The 5,965-nt window shown below is 41.6% G+C and overlaps 1 non-coding gene across 1 annotated transcript; it reads right to left on the bottom strand.

Annotated features, from left to right (window-relative positions):
• Nucleotides 1–225: 225 nt before the first annotated feature.
• On the bottom strand, nt 226–332 carry LOC114404461. Its single transcript, XR_003664988.1, has one exon. It is a non-coding gene; the product is annotated as a small nucleolar RNA R71 (small nucleolar RNA).
• Between the last annotated feature and the right edge of the window lie 5,633 nt (nt 333–5,965).

The raw sequence follows: 5,965 nt of genomic DNA, 5'->3' as shown, positions 1-5,965 counted from the left end.
GCAGGTGAAGACCCGCACAAACATTTGAAAGAATTTCACATTGTCTGCTCCACCATGAAACCCCCAGATGTCCAAGAGGATCACATATTTCTGAAGGCTTTTCCTCATTCATTAGAGGGAGTGGCAAAGGACTGGCTGTATTACCTTGCTCCAAGGTCCATCACGAGCTGGGATGTCCTTAAGAGAGTATTCTTAGAAAAAAATTTCCCTACTTCCAGGACCACAGCCATCAGGAAGGATATCTCAGGTATTAGACAACTCAGTGGAGAGAGCTTGTATGAGTACTGGGAGAGATTTAAGAAACTATGTGCCAGTTGCCCCCACCATCAGATTTCAGAACAACTTCTTCTCCAATATTTTTATGAAGGACTCAGTAATATGGAGAGAAGTATGATAGATGCTGCCAGTGGTGGAGCCCTTGGAGACATGACTCCTGCTGAAGCCAGAAATTTAATTGAGAAGATGGCCTCCAACTCCCAGTAGTTTAGAGCCAGAAATGATGCCATAGTCATTAGAGGAGTGCATGAGGTAGCTACAAACCCATCTGCATCATCTGAAACTAAGAAGCTTGAAGGCAAACTGGATGCGTTGGTTAACTTGGTAACCCAGCTGGCCTTGAATCAGAAATCTGTACCTGTCACAAGGGTTTGTGGTTTGTGCTCCTCTGCTGACCACCAAACAGACCTTTGCCCTTCCATGCAGCAACCTGGAGCAATTGAGCAGCCTGAAGCTTATGCTACAAATATTTACAATAGACCTCCTCAATCTCAGCAGCAAAATCAACCACAGCAGAGCAATTATGACCTTTCCAGCAACAGATACAACCCTGGATGGAGGAATCACCCTAACCTCAGATGGTCCAGCCCTCAGCAACAACAACAGCAGCCTGCTCCTTCCTTCCAAAATGCTGTTGGCCCAAGCAGACCATACATTCCTCCACCAATCCAACAACAGCAACAACCCCAGAAACAGCCAACAGTTGAGGCCCCTCCACAACCTTCCCTCGAAGAACTTGTGAGGCAAATGACTATGCAGAACATGCAGTTTCAGCAAGAGACCAGAGCCTCCATTCAGAGCTTAACCAATCAGATGGGAAAATTAGCTACCCAATTGAATCAACAACAGTCCCAGAATTCTGACAAGCTGCCTTCTCAAGCTGTCCAAAATCCCAAAAATGTCAGTGCCATTTCATTGAGGTCGGGAAAGCAGTGTCAAGGACCTCAACCCGTAGCACCTTCCTCATCTGCAAATGAACCTGCCAAACTTCACTCTATTCCAGAAAAAGGTGATGACAAAAATCTACCTAACAATTTCTGTGCAGGTGGATCTTCTTCCACAGGTAAATCTAATTTGCAGAAGCAGCACATTCCCCCTCTTCCATTCCCTCCAAGAGCAGTTTCCAACAAAAAAATGGAAGAGGCAGAGAAAGAGATCTTGGAAACGTTTAGAAAAGTAGAGGTAAACATACCTCTGTTGGATGCAATAAAGCAAATTCCAAGATATGCCAAATTCTTGAAGGAGCTGTGCACTAATAAGCGGAAGCTTAAAGGAAGTGAACGAATTAGCATGGGCAGAAATGTCTCCGCATTGATTGGTAAATCTGTTCCTCAAATTCCTGAAAAATGCAAAGATCCAGGTACATTCAGCATACCTTGTATTATAGGGAATAGTAAGTTTGACAATGCCATGCTAGATTTAGGAGCCTCTGTTAGTGTTATGCCTCTGTCGATTTTTAATTCTCTATCTCTAGGTCCCTTGCAGTCAACTGATGTGGTAATTCATTTATCTAATAGAAGTGTTGCCTATCCTGTTGGTTTCATAGAAGATGTCTTAGTTAGAGTTGGTGAACTGATTTTCCCTGTTGATTTTTATATCTTGAATATGGAAGATGGATTTTCTCAAGGATCAGTTCCCATCATTCTAGGCAGACTCTTTATGAAAACTGCTAGAACTAAGATAGATGTTTATGTAGGCACACTGTCCATGGAGTTTGGTGATATAACTGTTCATTTTAATATTCTGGATGCTATGAAATACCCATCTGAAGATCTTTCTGTATTTCGTGCTGAAATAATTGATCATGTTGTTGATGAATACATGACTGATCTTTATTCTAATCTGCATGCCTCTCACTCTTCATGCATTGAGTCTGAAATTGTACTTGATCATATGTCTGAATTTGATGCTGAGAGTGAATCTGAGAGTGATATTGATTGCATGCCTGGTGGTGGTGTTTTACCTCTTGAGATTGATTTTATAGAGTCAGATAGGACTAACCATGTTTCAGGAAGTACACATACCTTTGACTTTCTTTATGAGGTAAAGGCTGAGAAACCATCTCCTTCTACCACTGTCCAGTCGACCACACCAGAATTGAAGCCTCTGCCATCAAATTTAAAATACGCTTACTTGGATGATAGCAAGAGTTTTCCAGTGATTATATCTGCCTCCCTTGCTGATGAGCAAGAGGAGAAGTTGTTGTCAGTTCTCAAGAAGCATAAGAAGGCTATAGGCTGGACCCTGGCGGACATTCCTGGTATAAGCCCATCCACATGTATGCATCAAATAAATTTAGAGGATGGAGCTAAACCAGTAAGACAGCCACAGAGAAGACTCAACCCGGTGATTCTTGATGTAGTGAAGAAGGAGATAACCAAGCTTTTGCAAGCTGGAATCATTTATCCTATCTCCGACAGCCAATGGGTGAGTCCCGTCTGGGTAGTCCCGAAAAAGACTGGCCTCACAGTGATCAGAAATGAGAAGGAGGAGCTGATTCCTACTCGGGTGCATAACAGTTGGAGAATCTGCATTGACTATAGGAGGCTGAACCAGGTTACCAAAAAGGACCATTTTCCCCTGCCATTCATTGACCAGATACTTAAACGCCTGGCAGGTAAATCCCACTACTGTTTCCTTGATGGTTTTTCTGGTTATATGCAAATTACTATTGCTCCTGAGGATCAGGAAAAGACCACATTCACCTGCCAATTCGGCACTTTTGCTTATAGGAGGATGCCTTTCGGCCTGTGCAATGCCCCTGGTACCTTCCAGCGGTGCATGATTAGTATTTTCAGTGATTTTTTAGAAAATTGCATAGAGGTGTTTATGGATGATTTCACTGTATATGGATCCTCTTTGGATGGTTGTTTGAATAGTTTGGAAAAAGTTTTGAATAGATGCATTGAAACTAACCTTGTTCTAAATTTTGAAAAATGTCATTTTATGGTTGAGCAAGGTATAGTTTTAGGCCACATTATTTCCAATAAGGGTATTGAAGTAGATCCTGCAAAAATTTCTGTTATTTCACAATTGCCTTACCCTTCTTGTGTGCGAGAGGTGCGATCTTTTCTTGGTCATGCAAGATTCTACAGGTGCTTTATAAGGGATTTTAGCAAAGTAGCCCTTCCACTGTCCAACTTGTTGCAAAAGGAGGTGGAGTTTGACTTTAATGACAGATGCAAAGAGGCTTTTGATTGCCTCAAAAGAGCGTTGACTACCACCCTCATCATCCAGGCACCCGATTGGACAGCCCGTTTTGAGCTTATGTGTGATGCATCAAATTATGCATTGGGGCCTGTCCTTGCTCAGAAAATTGATAAATTGCCCAGGGTGATATATTATGCTTCTAGGACTTTAGATGCTGCCCAAGCAAATTATACTACTACTGAGAAAGAGCTTCTAGCCATAGTTTTTGCTCTTGAAAAATTTTGATCTTATTTGCTTGGTACTCGCATTATTGTTTATACTGACCATGCAACTCTAAAGTACTTGTTGAAGAAGGCTGATTCTAAGCCTAGGTTGATCCGATGGATGCTCTGGCTCCAAGAGTTTGACTTGGAGATCCGTGATAGGAGCGGAGCACAAAATCTAGTTGCTGATCATTTGAGTCGGATCGAACGTGTCTCTGATGCAGATTCACCTATTCGGGATGATTTCCCGGATGATCATTTGTATATATTGTATAGTATTTCTGACTCTCTTTCTACTCCCTGGTTTGCTAACATTGTCAATTATTTAGTTGCCTCTGTTTTTCCTCCCTTAGCATCTAAGGCCCAAAAAGATAAGATTAAAAGTGATGCTAAGCATTTTATTTGGGATGACCCCTACTTGTGGAAATTGTGCAGTGATCAGGTCATTAGACGGTGCATTCCAGATCATGAGACTCACTCAGTCCTGCAGTTCTGTCATTCTTCCGCACCGGGAGGTCATCTGGGTGTTCAAAGGACAGCTCGCAAAGTGCTTGATTGTGGTTTTTATTGGCCCACCATCTTTAAAGATGCGTGGAAGATCTGCAGCACTTGTGAGCAGTGTCAGAGAGCAGGAAATACACTTACATGGCGACAACAAATGCCTCAGCAACCTATGCTATTCTGTGAGGTGTTTGATGTCTGGGGTATAGATTTCATGGGTCCTTTTCCTGTCTCTTTTGGTTATGTTTATATGCTCCTTGCAGTTGATTATGTTTCAAAATGGGTGGAAGCCAAGCCCACTAGAACTAATGATGCTAAAGTTGTTGCAGACTTTGTCAGGTCTAATCTGTTTTGCAGGTTTGGAGTACCTAAAGCAATTGTTAGTGATCAAGGAACCCATTTTTGCAACAGGACAATGCATGCCCTGCTTAAAAAGTACGGGGTGGTACACAGGGTATCCACACCATACCACCCCCAGACTAATGGACAGGCAGAAATTTCTAACAGGGAAATCAAGAGAATTCTAGAGAAGATTGTGCAGCCAAGCAGGAAAGATTGGAGTACCAGGCTTGATGATGCTCTCTGGGCACATCGGACTGCCTACAAAGCACCCATAGGAATGTCTCCTTATCGGGTTGTCTTTGGAAAGGCATGTCATCTTCCAGTGGAAATTGAGCACAAAGCATACTGGGCAGTGAAGACTTGCAACTTCTCTATGGATCAAGCTGGCGAGGAAAGGAAGTTGCAACTGAGTGAGTTAGATGAAATCCACCTAGAAGCCTACGAGAATGCCAAGTTCTACAAAGAAAAGACCAAGAAGTTCCATGATAGCATGATAGTTAAAAAAGACTTCGTGGTTGGGCAAAAAGTGTTATTGTATAATTCTAGGCTTGGACTCATGAGTGGTAAGTTGAGGTCTAAGTGGATTGGTCCTTTTGTTGTTACTAATGTTTTTCCTTATGGTACAGTTGAGATCAAAAGCGACTCCACAAACAAGAGCTTCAAGGTCAACGGACATCGACTTAAGCCATTCCTCACGAACCCTTCTTTAGTGGACGTAGTGGTGGAAGAGACTTCCTTACTCCACCCTACTCTTCCTCCACCATGACTTAGGGAGTTTTTCTTTTCCTATCTCCTTCTTTGCTTTTATTACACTTGTCCGATTCTCTTTGATGATTTAATTGTTTTTAATCTTTTAATTGTGCTACATTGAGGACAATGTGTTGTTTAAGTATGGGGGGGGGGGAGTGTTCTTTGGTTTTGCTAGTTTTGTTGGTTTTGTTAATTTGTTAGTTGTGTTAATTTGTTAATGTTGTTAGTTTCGTCGGATTTTCAGTTTAAAATTTTGGGTCAATTTCGTGTGCACGTACGACTTTGCATGTTTTTCTTTGAATTATAGGATATGTTCAAGAAATGGGTAATTGTTTTGAAAATAAAAGTTCTTGACATTTTGTGACTTGAAATCCTTGATTCTTCTCTACATGTCATGATAGTTTTGAAAGCTCAATTTGAAAGTGATGATTTTACCTTTGTGAGAATTTGAGCCATCCATCATTATAATCATTTGGTGTGTTTTGCCCCATTGATTGCTTGCACAATAGCCTTGGCTTGATTCTTGTTGATGCGTCCTAATTCACATGCATATTTGGAAATGATTAAGGCAATTTTGTTCTTATAAGCTTCTAGCCAAATGGACTTACCTTGAATTAATTCCTTTGATAGCCCTTTTGAGCCTTGTTTCCCTTTCCTTGTTTTGAAGCTCACTACAAGCCTTA

Source organism: Glycine soja, unplaced genomic scaffold (genome assembly GCF_004193775.1).
Source record: "Glycine soja cultivar W05 unplaced genomic scaffold, ASM419377v2 tig00104075_1_pilon_1_211038, whole genome shotgun sequence".
Classification (NCBI taxonomy): domain Eukaryota; kingdom Viridiplantae; phylum Streptophyta; class Magnoliopsida; order Fabales; family Fabaceae; genus Glycine; species Glycine soja.
The sequence above is the reverse complement of the archived record's forward strand: the minus strand, read 5'-3'. Positions and strand labels throughout refer to the sequence as shown.